The sequence below is a fragment of the Lontra canadensis genome, unplaced genomic scaffold (assembly GCF_010015895.1).
Source record: "Lontra canadensis isolate GAN:19392208 unplaced genomic scaffold, GSC_riverotter_1.0 scaffold36, whole genome shotgun sequence".
Taxonomy (NCBI): domain Eukaryota; kingdom Metazoa; phylum Chordata; class Mammalia; order Carnivora; family Mustelidae; genus Lontra; species Lontra canadensis.
Window position 1 is genome coordinate 6,870,402 of NW_022631030.1, and position 20,935 is coordinate 6,891,336.

General features: G+C 39.8%; 1 pseudogene; it reads right to left on the minus strand.

Moving 5' to 3' along the window:
- Positions 1-20,282, minus strand: part of LOC116874226 — a 110,834-nt pseudogene extending 90,552 nt beyond the window's left edge.
- Positions 20,283-20,935: the final 653 nt, after the last annotated feature.

Consider the following 20,935-nt stretch of genomic DNA (forward strand, 5'->3'; position numbering starts at 1 on the left):
ATGTTTGGCTCTTTGTTGATGTGGAGACAAAAAGGCAAAGGGAAAGAGTTCTTATCAGAGTATTTAATTATCTAGACTCCCCCAGGATGTATATTATTCTTCCACATATCTTTGAATGCTTCAAAAATGTTCAGTCACAGATCTCCACTTAGAAGCTTAGCAGTTTGAAGGGGCGCCTACGTGGCTCAGTCAGTTAAGGGTCTGACACTCACTTTCAGCTCGAGTCATGGTCTCAGGGTGGTGGGATCAAGCCCTCCACCAGCCTCCAAGCTGGGTGTAGAGCCTGCGTAAGAGTCTCTCTCTCGCTCTGCCCGCCCCCAACTCACACGTGCATGCTCCCTCTCTCCCTCTGAAGAAGAAGAAGAATGAGGAGGAGGAGGAGGAGGAAAAGAAGTTGTTAGGAAGCTTGAGCATGTTCTGGTTCCTTCTTGGGTGTGAAAAAATTAGCATTTGGTTCTAAAGGAAATTAACTTCTTCTAGAAAAATATCCTTTACACTGGGGGAATCTATCCCCACTCTTGGGCAATGTTTATGAAAAATCATCAAGCTAGAAATAACTCTGGAGCAAAAAGAAGAGAGGATGGTTCTCAGGATTTGGGATTAAGGAAGCCTCTGCCAATGGACACTTCAGCCTCCTTCCATTTCTTCTGGCTTTCAGTTCAATTAATTTGAAATGTGGGGAAGGAGGCTGGTGGATGTACAGAAAGACACCTAACATGTCATCTAGTGCAGTTCCCTTCCACTCTGACCACAGTCAAATATGTGACTTAAAACAGACACAGGCTGCAGGGCTGGAGAGGAGAGATGTTATAACTCCCTAAGACAGTCCTGAGACGAGCAGGAAGCAGGGAGATAAATGCTAGAGAATGCAAATAAGATTGCCTGTGTGTTGAAGCCCTGGGAGAACAAGAAGGGATATGAATTATAATTTTTTTTGGCTTAATGCACAAATCTCTCAGATGAGGCAGCCCTGAGACATTTCCACAAGCTAGTGAAGGGGAAAATAAAAAAAGCAACTTTTGCGGAAACCCACAAGTGAATACTTGATCTTGCTCAATTTCAATCTGTTTCTTTAGGAACTTTTTTTCCATAAACGCAGGCCTAGGAGCTGAGCAGTACGTGCATAGGCCACATCTTCCAAGGGCTCAGAGAAAGACCTCCATGTTCTATACTCAAGCCAAGGAAAACAGACTGAGAAAATGATCCTTTCCAAGGAGCTGCTTTCCATCATCTGTACTTTATGTCAAGGGGAAACATGCTTTCACAAAACCCCAGGGACCCAGACTGTGTATTGCCATCTTCCCTAGCAGAGTCCAAAAAGAGTCGAATCAGGTTTGGTTGAGCCACAGTTAAGCTTCCAACCCAGGTAGAACTAGACGTGAAAATGTTAGGCACTGCCTATAACCAAAAAGATTGCCTTGTTGCATAATTTCATTGGCACAGAGTTCCCATCGGCCCAGCCCCAAGATGACATCCCTACAACAGACTGTTCAAAGTGCAAACAACTTTGTCAGCTAAAACACTAGAGTCCTTGAAACTGAGGAGTAATGGATCATAGAAACAATTCCAGGGTTGGAAAGGGCTTTAGGAAATGATCTAAGGACACCTGAGGCACAAGCAACAAAATAAAAAAACAAGTGGCGCTACAGCAAACTAAAAAGCTCCCGCACAGCCAAAGAAACCATCCACAAAGGGAAAAGACAACCTACAAAGTGGGAAATAATATGAGCAAACCAGATATCTGATAAAGGGTTAATATCCAAAACATACAAAGAATTCATACACCTCAATAGCAGACAAATAATTAACTAAAAAGGGTGCAAAGGACCCAAATAAACATTTCTCCAAAGAGGACATATAATAGGCCAATGAAGGCACAAAAAGATATTCAAGATCACTAGTTTTCGGGGAAATGCAAACTAAAACCATGAGATGTCACCTCACGCATTAGAATTGCCATCATCAAAAAGACAAGAGATAATGAATGCTGGTGTGAACCCAGAGAAGAGAAAAGTGTCATGTACTGTTGGTGGGAACGCAAAGTGGTGTCGTCCCTCAAAAAATTAAAAATAGAAATCCTATGTAATCTAGCTATTCCACTTTCAGGCATATATCCAAAGGAAACAGAACCCTCACCCAAAAAGCTATCTGTACCCCATGTTCTTAGTGGTATTATTCACCCACAATATGGAAACTACCTACATGTCCATTGATGGATGAATGGATTAAGAAGTTGTGCTGTATATGTACAGTGGAATATTACTCAGCTGTAAACAACAAGGAAATCTCACCATCTGCAACCACATGGATGGACCTTGCTATTAAGAGAAATAAGTCGGGCAAAGACAAATACGATATGATCTCACTTACATGTGGAATCAAAAAAAAAAAAAACCTAAAAAGCCAAATTCATAGAAAAAGAAATCAGACTTGTGTTTACCAGAGGTGGGGGTGGGGAGAGGGGGAGTTGGAGGAAAGGTGGTCAAAAAGTACAAACTTCTAGTGATAAGATAAATACTGGGGATGTCATATACAGCATGACAGCTATAGGTAACACTGCTACATGATATAGAAGAAAGTTGATAAGGGAGAAAGTCCTGAGAGTTCTCATCACAAAGAGAGGGTTTTTTTTTTTTCCTTTCCTCTTTTTTTCTTACTATTGTTTCTATTTTATCCCTATGAGAAGATGGAATTTAGCTGAACACACTATGGTAATCATTTTGAAATATATGTAAATCAAATCATCACGCCATACACCTTAAACCCACCCAGTGATGTATGTCAATTATTTCTCAATAAAACTGGGGAAAAACAAAAACAAAAGAAATGAAATGACCTAGGTCAGCGCATAACATCTTGCTAACGTGGTGTCTAAGCAACGCCCATGAGCTGGATATTGGTCTAATTTTAATAGTCCTTTATGGAGTGAGTTAAGACCAAGAAAGTCATTTTCTTGGCTGTCATCTTCCGTTCACTGTGCATCTTTCCTTAGATAAACGCGACCTTGAAGGGTTCACACAACTGAGATAATTCAACCCACCTGAATAGGACTTAATACCAAGTTACACTTAGAGCTATTAATTCTTTTTTTCTTGACTTCATACAAAATAGTTCAAGCAGAACAAGACCCAAAAGAAAAGCTTTAAAAATAAATACATAAAATGATGTTTGCTGCAAATGAACCCTCCATTCTATAAGAAAATGCTAAGCGAATGTTCTTTAGAAGGTCATGCTATAGACAAGTAGTAAAAGGGAAAGGAACGATTTTGTAAGAGACATGCAAAATTGATTGTCAAAGCATTATTTGAAACCTTCCTTGACTTTAGGGTAATATCAAACAGAACATCTCCTTCATGGTGATACTAATCTCTTTTAAAAAGAATCAAAGTAAAATCCCATTAATTTGGGTCACACTAATTCAAATTGAGGATAATTCAAACCAGACAGATAAACTTACTTTCATATTGCCAATTCTCTTTAAAAGTCAATTAAAAGTTTCTGCACAGCAAAGGAAGCCATCAACAACAGAACAAATGAGATCTAAAGAATGGCATTCTTTAGGTCACTGGCAAACCACATACCCAAAAGGGGTTAATAACCAAAATACACAAGGAAAGCTACAACTCAACAGTAAAAAAAAAAACAAAAAACAAATAAACCAATTTAAAAATGGGCAAAGGAACCGAATAGTTGTTCTTCCAAAGAAGACAAAGAGCCAACAGGTACATGAAAAGGTGCTCAACATCACTGGTCTGGAGGGAAATGCAAACCAAAAACACAATGGAAAGATCATCTTACACCTGTTGGAATGACTATCATCAAGTAGACAAGAGATGACAAATGCTGTGAGCATGTGAAGGGAAAGGAACCCTTGTGCGCAGTTGGTGGGAATGTAAACTGGTACAGCCATTATGGGAAAAAAAAAATAGTATGAAGTTTCTTTAAGAAATTTCTTTAAGAAATTAAGAATAAAACTACCATATGATTCACCAATCTCACTTCTGGATATATATCCAAACGAAATGAAATCACTATGTTCAAGAGATATCGGTGCTCCTATATTCATGGCAACATGATTCGCAACAGCCAAGATATGGAAACAATCCAACTGTCAAACGATGGATGAATGTGTAAAGAAAATGTGATGTATACGTATAATAGAATATTACATAATCGAATATTATTCAGCCTTTATAAAGAAGGAAATCCTGCCATTTGCAACAACAGTAATGACCTTGGAGGGCATTATGTAAAGTGAAATAAACCAGACAGAAAAAGACAAATTCTAGGTGGTATTGCTTTTTTGAGGAATCTACAAATAAACAAAAACAAAACAAAACAAAAAACAAAAAGTCATAGAAAAAGAGTAGAATGGGGGTTGTCAAGGACCAGGAAGGGTGAGGAAAATAGGGAAAGTTTGGTAAAAGGGTACAAACTTCAACTATAAGAAGGAATAATGTCTGAGGATTTAATGTATAACATGATAACTAGTTGATAATACTGTATATTACATAACTGAGATTTGCTAAGAGGTTACAACTTAAGTGTTCTCAACACACACACACAAATAAGGTAAGTATATGAGGTAATAGATTTGTTAATTAACTCCACAGTGGGAATCTTTTCACAATGTATACGTTTATCAAATCATCAGGGTGTATCCTTTAAATATGTTATAACAGCCACATAGTACCAACAAGAAAAAACTAAAACCCGAGTTGGTTTAAAGCACTTTTGCGGCACCAATCACATACACCCTAGTCTTGCGTGACTCAGAGACCAGAAGCCTTCTTGAGCCCTCCAGCTTCTAGATCTCTAATACAAACTGCCTGTGAATATCAAAAATGTATTTCTTTTAGATCCCTTCTTTGGTTCAAATTTCATATTCCTTCAGATTGACCTTCCCACCAATTAATTTGAGCTAACAAGATTTTTTTGGAGTACATACACATCTTTCAGGCTGTAATGTGAGGCACAGATCGACCAAAAGGATGTATTTCTCTTCAGTGCTTCTCTGAGCGCAAACAGATCAGCAAGCTAAACGCTGATTGGTGAGGATAATGTTCTTTCTTCTCTTCATTTCTGTGGCAATCTCCGCCATTTGGAATCTAGTGGGTCCCTACCATCACGGAACGATGTTCCTTGCTGGTTAGCACTTGTCTCTTTACTATGTCATAACCAACTTACAGTTGACATTTGAGAAACCTCTTCATAAGTCAGCACCTCTATGAATAATTCAAGTGAAACTTTATGCTCGAAACTCTCATATACCACAGTAAGATTTACTATAGGTTAAAGCAGGTTTCCCATGTATATGATAGTATATGGTGAAATTCTCACTTGAACCAGGAAAATTGATGCCACCACATGACTTACTTCTCACAGAGGAGAGCCTCTACATCCAATGAATTATAGTGTAAATAAGATGGGGGAGGGGAATGGGATTTGAACCACAAAAATGTCTTTGAAATCTAGTTGCCAACTTCTAACTGAATTTGTTAACTCTGCAGCTTTGGGCTAATTCCTTAAACTCTCTGTGCTTTAGCTTCTTTACCTATGAAGTGGGCATAATTACACCTGACTCACGGTGAAATTAGGGACTCAATGAGATAAGAGATAAGACAGCGCCTAGCACACTCTCTGCCCCAGAAGAAGTATTTGTGAATAGTACTTCCCTTTCCTACAGAAACCCAGAAGCCAGAAATATTCATCTGTAAGTGTGACGGGTAGGAAATAACCCTTAAGTAAGCATTTTTATGAAGTTAGGCATTTTCAGAAAGCTTTTCTTTGATGTAATCAGAAGAATTAGACATATCCATAAAGCGCAGAGCCAAGAAAACAAGTTTCCTGACTGTTTTCAGCCCCAGGTGTTGGTATTTGTCTCATTCCCTCTACTTGACTGTTGGCTCTTAAAGGGCAGTCAGGAGCGTTATCTTGTCTCCTGCTGTGCCTTGCAGAATCCTTACATATAATATGTGTTATGTGAATATTTGTTGAGCTGAATTTATCTTAGGAATCTTCTGTCAATCAAGACCTAGATCGTTTCTAACTAATTCCGTATTTAGATAAAAAATGGTCAACTTCCATGACCCCGGATAGGTCAGTAGACCAGACACTACACAAGGAAAATACCTGATATCTGTGAATTCCAACTAAAATATTCCTATAGTTTGACCCTGTGTCAAAATAGAAAAAAAATATGTCTAAATAGAAAAAAAGGCTAGTGTTCTGAAGGCATGGGGAGGTTTCCTATTTGGTCCCTCTCCAGCTCACAATGGGCGCTCCATTTGCTGGTGACAGAAGACTGGACTAATTTATTACGGAATTCTGACCTACCAACCACTTTCAAGAGTCGTGAAACCTATGTCTTCCTTTGGCCTTTCAAGCACCCCCTTCCACGGGGAAGAGCTTCCACCCTTGGCCAACCAAATATTCTTTCTCTTTCGAGTATCATCAAAACTCGTATTAATGAAATTTTGATGATGTCTGAAGATCATGCATTGACTCAATATGAATTTGAGTGAATACTGCATGCCAGGCAATGTTCTAGATGCTGGAAATTACTGTATGAACAAAACACACACAGGTGCACACACACACATACACACCACGCCCTCTTATAATGTACATTCCAGCAGGGCAGGGACAAACAGCAAATAAATAAGTTAAATATGCAATAAATCCAATGGTGAGATGTACTTAGAAGAAAATAGAGCAGGGGAGAGGGACCAGAAAAGCACATAGAAAGTGAACTCTTATAAATGGCAAAACTACAACCAGAAATAACAAAAACACTGGACCTCTATACATATATAATACACATATATATACATGTGTATGGTGTATGGACACACACATATATATACATACATATGTATTATTTATGTATAGAGGTCCAGAACATACACCATATACATGTATATACATATGAAGATAGATAGACTACTCTGTGTGTGTATGTGTGTGTGCATATTTATAAAATAACCCCATGGTGATTACTGTAACAATTATTATTCCTATTAAAATCTTTCTAAAAGGTGTAATAACTAAGCTTAAATACAATGATAAGCAGAAGTCAGGCTAATGATTACACCTAACACTTACCGAGTATCAGGCTTTCTAGCAAGCAATTACATGTTACCATATTAATCTTCACAAGACTACAAAGAGCTCACGTTCTCTTTTAATCTGCAAGAATAAGAAAACAGCACCCATGAAGCCATCGGCCTGAAGTCACAAAATTAGTAGCATGGTTGGATGTGACTCGAGGCCCCAGGTTCTTGATACCAAACTGCCCTTTGCTCCAAGTCTGCTATTATTTGACAGATTTAAATAACCATCTCTAAGATCTATAAGAAATTCCCTATTTTCCACAAGACAGAGTATATTTTTGACGTTCCACTTATGGAGAGAATCCCTTCATTTCATTCTAAATTACAATAAATGATATCGTATTTTCTGGGGTGAAAGCACACAGCATGTCACAGCTTTGAATTCTTCCTTAAGCTTTTCTGTTTAAAAAAAAAAAAAAATCTGTTGCAATTTATGAAGACAAGACAAGACAAACCCAAAGAGTAAATGAACAATGAACACAAGACAAAAGAAACACAAGGCTGATTAAATGAAGGTTATTTGTAAAGATGTGGAGAGGACTATAAGCCAAGACTCTATTCTCTGCTCCCCTGCATACCCTAAATTCTGGACTGGCAACTTGCAAATGAGAGCTGGGGTCCTAGGGGTGACCTAGTGAAAGTATGTGGACTGGTGCAAATTCTCTCCTCAGCTGCAGAGAACAGCAAATCACAGAGCTTAAATTCTATGCTATGCTCAGGTAACTCAATTACATTTTAATTATTTATATCCTGCTTTGGTCTAGAAATGATAAGACAAACTAGATGCGGGAGAGAAAAAGGAGAAAAAATAAGGCTAATAACCATAAAATGGAGACAAGAATGGGGCTAATACAGAAAGACATACCTTAAAGACCTATACATTTGTAGGGGAACATGGGGTTCAAAGTTAGCTCTAAGCTGGCTGGCCATCAATCAAAGAGGAAAACCTGATTAGTTATACAACTCACAGTATCTGGAAGATAGAATATCTCTGTAGTCTCCATATAAAAGGAATTTTTATTAAAAATTTCTCTTCTCCCCACAGAGCAATCTTCTCCAACTGTGACAGAAGGCAGAAGAGGATGAGCCCTGTTCTTTATGAAAATGAAGACAGGATGGAGTAAAAAGAACACGGGTCTCTACCCTTCTAGAAGATTCTGATTGTTGCAAGGACTAAATGACACCATACATGGAGAGAGTGCCTGCTGGTATCTGACCCATGGGAGATGCTCAACAACATGGTGACCACCATCAGGAAGGTGAGGCTAGAGGTGAGGAGAAGGGTTGGGAGTGGGGGGAGACTACTTTGAGACTCAGTTCTAGCTCATTAGTCATTAAGTAATCTTGGTAAAAGTCCCCCTATCCCTGAACCTCATCCATAAAATCAGGATAACGTGATCGACTTCATGAGTTCATTGTGAAAATTAAATGACATAATGTGTGTGAAAATTTTTTAAATGAAAGTACTTGTTACAAGTAGGGAACCACTGGTAGGCAATTGGTGGGCAGCCACACACCACTGGTCCTGAGGGGACGCCTTCTTTCCATGGTGACGAAGAGCTGCTGAGGTAAGACTTCTCCTCACTCTGCACTCTCTGCTCTAGTCATGTTTGTTCTCTGTCATCTGAAGACCTTCATCCATTCTGCTCCCGCTGCTAAAAATAATCTTTGATTGTCACCCTTCACCTGGAACCACGTACTCACCACTCAGGGGTCAAACTAGACTCCCCTTCCCCAGGGGCCTTCCCTGCCCTTCCTGATTAGGCTCTATGAATTCCTAAACTGCCCCACTTGTCTCTGGTAAGAACACGGTCTTAGGATATTCAATTTTGGGCAGGCCATTCCATGCAACTGGAAACTCCTCCAAAGCAGGAAATGCATCTCTCCTCTATTATCGTACCTGCAACATGAAGCCTTGTGCCAGCTCATAGAAGGCACTCGGCAAATACTGAGTTGTGTGACCAAAGTGGATTCAAAACCCAGAAGGCTGGTCACATGGTTCTCATTTTTCTTAAGGTGCCACGATGCTTAACTGACTGCTATTCTTTCTTGCACTAATGTTTGCATCCCCGGCCTCAAATGGAATTAGCAAGGGCTAGAAATTATAGTTAAACCTCTGCTCATTCAAGATTCAAAGCCATCTTCTAGAACGCTTACCAACGTTAAAAAAAATAAAAAGTAGTTCAGATTAGAATTTTTTTTATCCAAGAGCATTTAGAAGGGATTGATAAATCAGTTCAACAAACATTTACCTTGAATCAAGTCCTTTCTCTTCAAGCTTTTTACATCTTTGTATAATTCAAAAGAAATGTAATCCCTGATAGTCTCCCTTCATTTGTTCATAAAGCATTAATATGCTGGTTTGAATGAACTTCTTAAGATGAAGAAAATTGCCCTCTCATTGAAGTTGTTGAAAGCAGCTTTTCCTCTTAAATACGGACGTCAGTGTTTTACTGAACAGAAACAGTAATATATCAAGATATTGTTGCCTCCTAATACCAAGTTTGTTGCCTATGAATTCAAAGGCTCAGTTTGGCCTGAATTCATTTTCCTGTTATTTATTTATATTTTTAGGGTATAGCTAAGATTGTAGTGGGCCATTGCAAACTACTCAGCAAGTCAGCTCTCAAAGCTCTCAGACAATGGTAAAATTTTCAGTGAAGAGTGAAAAGGGAGTCAAGTTTTGGTCATCTACAGCAACAAAGAGCTGTTGAATGGAAAAATAAAATCACTTGGGCTGCTCAGAGCAGCTCACACCCAACATATGACCTTTCCTCCCAGCCTTATAAATATCTTCTGCATCACAAGGACTGCCAGAATTGACGAGAGACATTAAAACAAGGCTCTTTATAGACAATGAGCTATTATCCTCTAGGACTTAACAAACTGGCTGTCAGCCAACCGTATATTTGGATACTCCTAGAAAGATAAAATATGACAGTTAATTGGTTTATGTGAGAAGAGTAAAATATCTTAAACAAAAATATAACCCATGCCAGTCAAACGTTATAGAAAGAGTATTTTCTCAGGAAGTCATGTCAACAGTATCAGACAGATGGAAGCAAAATAGCTGAAATAATAGCTAATGATGTATTTCTTTTGGGTGTTCTGTCTCTCTCCCTTTACTTACAAGCTATGAACATGTACAATTCCTTCAAATGAACCAATCTTCATTTGGTATCCCCAAACCACTGCAGCTGATAGATAACCAAGCCAATCTAATAGACTGCTACAATGAATTTCCACACATATGTTATCCCAAATCCATGCTAAGTTAGTCTATCTTGCACAGACCCAATCTGTAAAACACCCCAGTGTCTAATGATTCAACTTGGCAATTTGTAGCTAAGATTTCAGAGAGGCTGTGACTTGTCCTTTGTCACACAGCAATGGCTACTAGCAAAGCTAGGTACAGAATTCAGGTCTCCCCATCTTTGCCAAGGTCTTAGTCCACTACTCCACACTGAGTCTGCCCGTCTAAATCTCTATTCTGCAGCTGTGTTTAAACAAACATACACACTCACGTGCATGCACACATAAACACACACAACACAAAAGAATATCCACAGTTTATCAGATTAAGGAATAATGTATCCATTTTCCTGAATCTACCCAAAAGGAGTGGAGTAAAATATCACTTGAACGGGAAGTGTCATGGGAAAGTTTCTGGAAGCAAAAGAAGAGATTATTGCCTGACAGCTTGGTGATCATACTGAACAGGAGAAACAAAGGTAAAGCCAGAAGGGAAACCCCAGTCAGAGAAGATGGATAGTATGCCTAGTCAGAAAAGCAAGAGGACAGGTATGGGCAATAAGGTCAGTGGAGAAGATGAGGTAAGAGTTAGGGAATGTTGAATTCTTGATCCTAAAATGTCAAGTTGTGGACAGGTGGTGCAGTATTCCTTGGAGAAAAGTTCCACGCATCTCACTGATATTGGTGGAGGACAGTATTCCCAATGCAAGCAATTTGTTCAGAACATACTCCTTGGTCCCTGACATGGGGAAGCCTCCCTGTATCATCACATGTAGTCCCTGTGATTTGTGATGGACAGCATGGTCCCTGCATCAAGTGCCAAATGAAGAGTCCAGTCCCCGCCCTCCCCTTGCCCGTTCAGACTTGCAGCTCATCTGTTAAACCGATCAAAACCCAAACTCCATAGAGACCAAGGCCAAACACCAGGTCTAAGACCCACAGGAAGAATGGAGTTTAAGGTTGCCAAGCCAAGCATTTGGAGATGGGCTGAGATCAGATCAGAACAAAAGCCACTGAAAACAGCTCATAATATGTTTGCGATGGGTGTTGAAGCTGGGTTAGGAGGCAGAGGAGAGAAGGTATTCAGCAGGCTTTCGGGAGCATTCACCATGGTAGGCATGTTAAGGATGCCACACAGGAAAATGTTTTTACTTAGAATCATTCTACTGTCCGCCTTTAAAAGAGACGGAATACCCTTTAGAGCTACCTGTTATGGAGAGATACCTTCTGATTTGCAATCTGCTGTAGGATAACGTGCTCCCAACTCAGAGGATGTTCTTCTTGGTTCAGAGAAGCAAGATAATAGGTTTAATTTTCTGTAACTCCAGTGGTTCCAGTTATTTCCAGTAAGGAACCTTAACCTAACCCAGGAGCCCTGATGAGTCATGAGGTCTCGGACCCCCAGGCACTTTACTTCTCTAAGTCCCTCTGGCCTCATCTGCAAAGTTAAGGCACTGGCTCCAAAGACCTCTCAGATCCTTCCCCTCCAGCCTGCCGTACATCTGGGAATACACTCTGTGTTTGGCCCAAGTACGTCTTTACGTAGGTATGTTATCTATCTTACTACAATAACAAGCACACGCCCCAGATGGGAAAACTATGCTGGGGAAAAAAAAAAAAAAAACAACACAAGGCTCTGTCAGCACAATGTATGGGTGTGGTGAAAACAGGCAACTAGATTGTGTGCAAGTACAAAAAAAAAAAAAGATTATAAAAAAGCATACTCTGATAAATAGCTCAAGCTAATGGAAATGGAACATGGTTAAGAATGAGAACGTATTAAATATTCCAAAGATTCAGATCTGTTATCCCATGGACCACACAGGGTAGAAAAAAATAAAATAAGAAGGGAAAAGATGATCTGAGAATGACCATGGCGTAAAGTATGGCTCACATTACAGAGTCTATACTCTCACGTAGGTGGTTTTTAAATTTTCTCAATCCCATAATATCTGGTCAAAACGCATCGCAGCTTATTCCCCTCCCTCCAAAATTCTGCATTATTCTGGAGTGTGCCGTTTGCCTTTGAGGAAATTCTAAGCCATCAAGTGATTAGATTAGATTTGGATAAAATAAGAAGGGAAAAGAAACCTCCTTCCTAATTATTTCCACTATCAATGTGTAAAAAAGATAGTCGCAAAGAACAGGGAAATTCTCATAATCCCCACCATTCCCTAAAAATGTTCTCATAGTTCTGTTTCAGAGTTTGGAAGGGAACAGAAACCACTCCTCAGCCCCAGTGCATGATGCAACAATCCCAGGTTCAAAGAAGTCAAAGAGCTTGACCACATTCCCGCAGCTGAAAACAGGGGCTCAATCCTCTGGAAACCTAGAGGTTTCTCCAAGACTATACTACCTGGCTTGACTCTTGTTTGGAGCAAAATGCTAGGCAACAGAGCTCCCACGGGCAGCCTGTTGGCAGAAACCTGCTTCTGTTAGGGGTGAAAGTGTTGAACCCCAATTGCTAAGAATAGCTCAAAGCACCTTGGAAGGAGGGCTGGTTTCTAAAGAAATCCCTGCTTGGAGCGTGTTCCTCTTTCTCTTCAGCCCATCTGTCGTTATGTATCTCGGGTAACGCATCAGAGATCGTGCAATATATGGAAACATATTGAAGGTATTATATGTGTCAGAGTCATCTTCTCTCCTATTTCCATTAAAAGCTCTCAGCTATGCCAAAACTTTCTCATTCCCAAATGAGGTACATTTCAGTAAATGAGATGATGGATAGAACTTAAAGATCCCTCTAAGGAAGAGACAGAGCTGCAAAAAGACAGGAAGAACTTGCCAAAACAAAATTACAGGCAATCTCAGAAGCACGGATTTATTTCTCTAATGATACACGGTCTTTTAAGGCCTAAAACCTGCAACGTACAACTTCCAATTCATGTCACTTTTCTAACATCTTTTTCTAAACTAGATCACAAAGATCTGAGGACCCAAAAGTAGAGAGAAGGGACTGTGTGGGCACATGTGTGTAGACATAATGCGCGTGGATGCTTTCGTGATGGGGGGGATCCCGTCTGTTGGAAGGAACGCAATGATTCAAAAAGGGTTCATTTCCAAATCTTTTTCAGACTTAACTGGTGGCCTCAGAATTTTACGATATGCATTTAAGCTTCAAAGAAATTTTTTGCTTCAGGGAAGACCATTCTCCAACAAGTGTGTGTTTTTTTAATTGACTGAATACCCATTCTGTTTTGGACACAGTGTGAGGAACCAGAAATGCAGACAGACCTAGTCCTGCCCTCATGGGGATTCTACTCTATTAAGAAGGTCTCAAGATCATGTCTTCAAGGCATTTGGTTACGGATCTATCAACGAGATCTAAAGAAAGTGTGTACGTCCTAGAGACCGGAAGGAGTAGCTGCCCACTCACACCTCTTGGTCTCTAGCTAACCCCAACACTCCCAGTGCGGAACTGGATCGAGGTCTGAGCATATCCATGACAACCCAACTGCTAGAAAAAAAGCAACAAATACTACTTGGGTCAGTCCGCTTCCCATTCATCTGAAATGGTTTTTGTCACTAATGTCTTAGGAATTACTAACTCCTGGTTACTGCTCAGTTTTTATCTTGCTTGAGCTTACTCTGTCATCGGCTCATGAAACATTCCTTCGCATATGCCCAGCACTGCGGTGTGCTTCCACATAGTAGATGCTCAGTAAATACAATATATGATACAAAAATAGACAACAGTAAGAAATAGAAATGGCAGTTGCTATCATGGAGATGTGCTGTAGTCATGATGCACTCAATTTTTAAATGATCCCTTATTTTGGATGGCACAATTAACACTAAAACAAATGCCTGAGGGATGCCTGCATGGCCCAGTAGGTTAAGCATTTCCCTTTGGCTCAGGTCAGGATCTCAGGGTCCTGGGATCGAGCCCCCCATCAGCTTCTTGCTCTACCTGTCACCCTCCCTGCTCTCACTCTCTCTCTGAAAAATAAACAAAATATTTAAAATAAAGGCCTGCGACGGCTGTTGATAAGTGATCCTTTGTTACTCTGAATTTCACTACTCCATTTACTTGATGCTTTTTTACCCTCTACCTTCATTCTCTCATTCAATGGCTTTCTGTTGGAGCTTCCAAAAGTGCTCTTTGGAGTAAATTAGCAAATGTTTGCCTTGTTTACTGACCACCCAAGGACGCCTAGAACACACAAGGGGGATGGCATCAATGTAAGTTCACATGGCCATGTGATGCATCATAGGCTGAGCACCCAAAATGCTAACAAAAACAAAACTGGTTCCCCAGCTTAGTTTTAAGGTGCTGTAGGATATTTGCTCATTATATTAATATTTTTCAACCTTTCCTCTGGTTCTAGGATCTATCTTCCTCCCATAACCTCCCAAATTTCTCTCACTACCCCACTGCCCCCCCAAACCAGCATACATGGGTCAAATAGCTCAATCTCCCCGCTTTCTCACACTAGCATTTAAGTCATGACTTCCATGCAAATAATCGCTTGACTGTATAATCAGCAGTCCACTGTCCTCTGTACTTTACAGAAGAGCCAGCAATCTATCCAATTCATATCTATATTCTATAAACCAACTTCTCAATATTATAACCCTATTTTATACTGAAGCAGAAGTTCTACTAATTAACACTGCCACTTGATGAATGTAGCCTAACTTGGTGTCTATAAAGGTAATTTAATTTTATCCTTGCTTCTACATGAATAGAGATTGCGATAAAGTTATATCATTTGTTAAATGACCCAGTGTTCCCTTCATTCTTTGTTTTTTTTAAGTTTATATATTTATTTATTTGGCAGAGGGAGAGAAAGAGACTGCACAAGTAGGCAGAAAGGCAGGCAGAGACACAGGGAAGCAGGCTTCCTGCTGAGCAAAGAGCCCGATGCGGGGCTCGATCCCAGGACCCTCAGATCATGACCTAAGCCAAAGGCAGAGGCTTAACCAACTGAGCCACCCAGGCACCCCATTCCCTTCATTCTTTATTCTGGAACCAAATAAATGGTTTTAAACTATTCTTCATTCAGAATTCCAAAGACCCTGGCTGGCCATCCTCTGACCGACACAGCACTCTCATAACTGTCCTTCTAAAACTTTCAGAGAAGTTTCCTCCTCCAAAGGCAGCTAGAACAATATTGCTTTCCTATCTATAAGGAGGGATGAAAATACAGAAAGTTTCTAAACCGTCATCTTTTATTCCCCCTTTCATAAGGAAAAGTCATGATTACGCCCATTTTATAGATCAGAAAACTGACTTCAAACAAGTTCAAAGACCTGCTCACATTCAAGTAGCCAGTAAGTGATGAGTTAAGAAGCAACCCTGGTCTTTCTACGTGTCAGTCCAGAGACCTTCCCACCCGACAGTCACCTCTTCACGTTCCCCTGGGCCCCCTCAGGTGTTCAGAACATGCTTTCTCCCTAAAACACATGTTCCTAAGGAAAAAAGCTTATTCCTTTCTTCCCTGTAAACTGACCACCTTCAGGAATTCCTTTCAAATTTGAAGACATATTTCAGGCAAAGATCTAAGGGGAATTTTTCTTTTCTGTATGTGCTGTCTTAAGAATTCTACTTCCTGGGAGGTATTAACTGTTTCTCAAATGCCATCCAGTGCTTGGCATATTTGTGGAGTTTCAACACAATTTATACTCACTGAGGAATGAAACGTCAGACAGGATGTCCCTAGAGAACAGGGTGTTAGGACAGAAGGCGGACCCCAGGATCTCCTGTCTCTAATCACTAGGTACCTCTGCAATGGTGCTATAAAATCTCCAGCATTCTCAGTTATCTGGGGTATTCTAACACTGTAAAGAAAAGCCCTGATCATGAGTCTGCAGCACTACACGCCGATAGCTCCCCTGGAGGCAGCCACAATCCCCCTTCAACATCAAGGTCTGGTCTCCCTCTAACTCTGACTCTGATGGGTCATAGGGCAGAAACTCTGCCTGATTGCTGAGCCCAAGGGCTGCATCTTATTCATTTCTGGGCCTTCAGTGCCTCGCTCAGTGCCTAGAATACATGTAATTAGAATTAAAACTTGTGGGAAAAGAATTACTCTTCCAGTGTGTTGGCCAAAGGTTTTCTACCTAAGGTGAATTAGACAACCACCTAACACTGGCCCGTATAGGGCTTTTCTAGGTCTTAGACCTGGAGTCCATCACATAATAAAACTCTTTCAAACTAACACAGGATCACAGACCATCCTAGATTAAAAGAAACATAAGAGGCACTGAATAGAACTTGTTTGTGTCTTGATTCAAACAAATTAACTCAAAAAGCCACTTGGGGACAAATGGGAATATTTGAATTTGAATGGAATATAGCAAAGAAAGATTATTGTGGGTGGGATGGCACTGTGGTTATATAAGAAAATATATTTTCTAAATGTTAAACCAAATATTCGGGGGTTGAAACGCCATGATTTCTGGGATTTCCTTTAAAATACGTTAACCCAATAAAATAGTTAAAATCTAAACGATGAATATGTGATGGGTATACGGTGGACTATTCTTTCCTTCTATGCCTATTTGGAATTTTTCTCAATAAGCACTTTTTACATGAATGCAAAGCAACCACTCATTATAATACGACAACATTCTGCTTTTACTGACAAAAGTGGCATTTTCATATATGATTCAATATTAATGTACACGTATTCCCTTAGAAGCAACTTGTGTTTCCAGATATTTCCTATGCAAGTTCTTCAAAGCAGAAAATTTAGGCATTTAGAGTAATTAAATGCATTTTAGTATGTACCAAAATAAAAAATAAAGCTTATACAATTCTACTGCAAAATGTCGGCTGTAGTCTGCATTCAGCGGTATACACCACAGGCCGATTTCAGACTAGCTAGACTACAAGCAAAGTCGTTCCTTCAAAAAAATTTTCTACGAAACCCAAATCAACAATTCTCTGATCACATGCCAGTCACATGGAGAGATGTTTGCTTTTGTTAGCCCCTAACACTTTACATACCACCATCATTAGATTTAACAAACATTTAGGATCCTTACCATGAACCAGACACTCACCTATGTCCTTTCCAAATCTCAACTCATTGTTTTCCTAATAATCGCCCTTGAAGCAAGTGCTATTATTATTTCCCAGTTTGCAGATGAGGAAGCTGAAGTGCTGAGAGGCTCAGTAGCAGAGTTGGAGTGGGGGGTCAGAGTTGGAGTTGGGGGGCAGAGTTGGAATTGGGGCGTAGAGTTGGAATTTGAATCTGGGTAGCCTTTCTTCCAGAGTCAGTGCTGAAGCCCCATGACATGGCACCTCTCTACTACAGTGATTAAATTAACAGCCTTTGATGTGCTTGCTACTTTTTAAATAAATGTGAAAATTTAAATGATCCATCTTTAGTAACTTACAATAATTTTTCAAACATTCAAGAACTGTAGAGAACACGTCATGGGCAGAGTTAGAATCAAGTATCCTAAGAGAGAATCCAATGGCTTTAAGAGAACACAGCTTTCTTAAGTATGACTTTTCTCCAGGGCTCACCAGCCCTCGAAATGCCTTGGCCTTCACTCTTGCCCCTGTCTTTCCAGGCGTCTCTCCTCTCCCTTTCTTGCCAAGGAACTATTTTGAAAACCAGCCTGTCATCATTGCTGGTGAAGATCTGACCCCAACTTGGACTAGAGGTCTTAGTCTCCCCTTCCTCTGCATTTCTGGAGTTCTTGTTCCCTGTTACATCATATCTCAAAGGACATGGTAGGTGGCCGCTCCTTACCGCCATCTCCCAGTAGTTTCGTGGATTCTCAGAAAGAGAAACCATGTCCTCATCTTCATTGTTACTGGAATCTGGTAAATCTCCGGGCTTGGAATGGGGCCTTGGCAAATATCTATTTGTTCACTGTATCTTGTAGTACATCAGGGTCATTGGAATACCCTGCTATTTCTGCCTTAACACTTTAAAAAAGCTTGACTAGGACTCTGTGTACCAAACTTCTCTTCACCATCAGGCTAAGGGCCTTGGGGACAAGGGAGGAGGCCACCACTTTCTTGTATCCCTCACAGCACCTGCCACAGTGCTTTGCTCATGGTCAATGGTCAAAGATAAATAATTACCAACATTAATTAATTCCACTGTAGATATGTAAAAGTGCCAATGACTAAAGTTTCAGTTGATGGAAGGATAGATAGACCAAATCTTTGTGATGCTGTTTTCAAAAAAAAAAAAAATGAGATTTTTAGCCCAGGAATGGGGTGTGCCAGGCCTCTGGGACGTGATCTGCAGCCACCTTTATGCCTCTGTCTCCTTCGGTCATGACTGCTGCCCTTTAGAATGATTTCAGTTGAGCCAAAATGAGAGGCTACAATAGAAGCAGACGCCTTTTTCTTCATGAGAACACAAACACATACAAAGAAGCACAGAAGATTATCTTGGGGGATGCTGACACCAAAAACTAAGAGAATGTGGGAACCATTTATAGGGCAGCTGCCACAGGATTGGCTCAAATCAAACACGGTCAAATCCTAACTACTATTGAAATCGACAGTCTTGTCGTTGCTTGGTTCAGGTATATTAGAGCCCAAGGTACAGCAAAACATAAAGCAAAATGAGGAGGAAGAGACCATAATTCATTCATGCTACTGTTAATTTCAAATACTGAGCATAACCGCCAGAGTGAACCATAGTTTTCAGAAAATATATATTAACACTGTCTCTGCTGGGACCCTTTAACTTCTTCCCATCCTTGAAAAAACCAAGAGATACTTTACTTGACAAGGAGAAAACCTTGGAAACTTGAGGTAATTTACCTCAGAATTTGACTTTGTGATAAATAATTCAGAATGCCTTTTTATTTGAAAATACCTGTTAAAATATTGTCTACCCATACTCATAGGTCTGTACTGTCCAAAGGAATGGCCACCAGCCATATGAAATGTAGCTGTTCATACTTGAAATGTGGCTAGTCCAAACAGACATGTTGTAAGTATAAAACACACATCAAAATTCATGGATTTGGTTAAAGAAATGGATAATATCTCATTCACTTTTTATATTGATTACATATGGCAGTGATAATATTTTAGATATACTGGGTTAAATGAAATGTATTATTAAAATTAATTTCACCTGTTTATTTTTACTTTTTTAGCGCAGTTACCATAAAATTTAAAATTAGACATGTGGCTCATATTTGTGTTGTGGGCCTGTTGGAGAACACTACTATAAACTATAAGACAACAAAAACCCAGTAAGACATAGCTCATGCTATAAATCACCTTCCCTTAACCCCCTTCCCCAGATACGTGCAGCTATGGTCTAGGAGCAGTTTAAGTATGCGTAGTGCAATTCACCACAGCAGAAACTGGGAAAATCATAGCCAAGTCTAAATGGAACGAACTAAGATGATACAGGGGGGAAGTGCGGATAATGCAAAAGAATAGAAAATTCAAAAACCATACCCTTTGGCCCTAGAAATCAGAGATATGAAGGTCACTGGAAACCCACGCTCAGACAGAGACCACTTCCTCCCAGCTCAACTCTATTGTATTCATCTCCCTGATGAAGACTCCCCCCACCAAGGCATCTTTCCAGTTCCCTGTCCTCAAGAGACACTACACAGTACAAAGTTTGGTAATGGGAGACAGACATGCCTTCTGTTACCATAGTTGGGTAGTTGCTGAAGGTCCTTCATTTCTGCGGTAAATTTCCAGGTGCTCTATATGGAAGGAATGGGAGTCCTTGGTCCTTTCAAACGAATAGGTATCATGTATTTCTTACATTTCCATTAAAAGCACAAGAGGGAAGCCCCAAAGGGAATAATACTTACGAAACAGAAAGCGATTATCTTTCTTTTTACTCCAACTTCCAAGACGAGGAGGAAAATTCATTGATGAGTATTTATTAACTAATGATGAAAGAGCACTTCAAAAATGAAAATGGCCCTGAAACGCACTGCATTATTCTGATTGCAGAAAATGGGAGACTAAAGAGAAAGAGCGCTCTATAAAATGTCCTCTGCAATTGGCTCCGTCTCTCATGGGCCTCTCAGATTCCTTTGTCCCTCCCACGATAATAACTTGTCTTCATGGCCATAGCCAAGAACACATTCTTTGTTTGGTTACATAAGCTTCTAAAAATAACAATTTATCATGGAAATGCTAAATGACCCTTGAAGATGGTGTTCTGATCGTCTATTAAGTTATTGCTGTGTCTATCTTCTGATACGTATTATAATTAACGATAAAAAAATCCTTTCTGATGCTTTTCAAACCTTAAAAGTTTATCAATTTCATGCTTTGGGCATTTTTATCTTAAAAAAACATGAAGAAAAGTTTCCCGCAGTCAAAGTAGTTTTACCACAGATACGGAGATGAATTTTTCTCCTTATTAATGAGGTTTAATGAAAAAAAAAAAGAGGCTAATTCAAAGCGTAATTTATTTTTTTTCTGTCTGTCTAGCTAGGTTTGATAAATGAATTCAAAGTAAAAGAATCAGAGAAATTAATTGGCAGAATACTTAAAGGAAACCTAATAATGCCCTGCTCATTTCTTAAATATAGCACTTTGAAACTGAAAGTCCCCAAAAGTAACCTAGTTGATGTTTCCCTAAGACCAGAGAGGTTGCGATGCTTGCCAAAGTTAC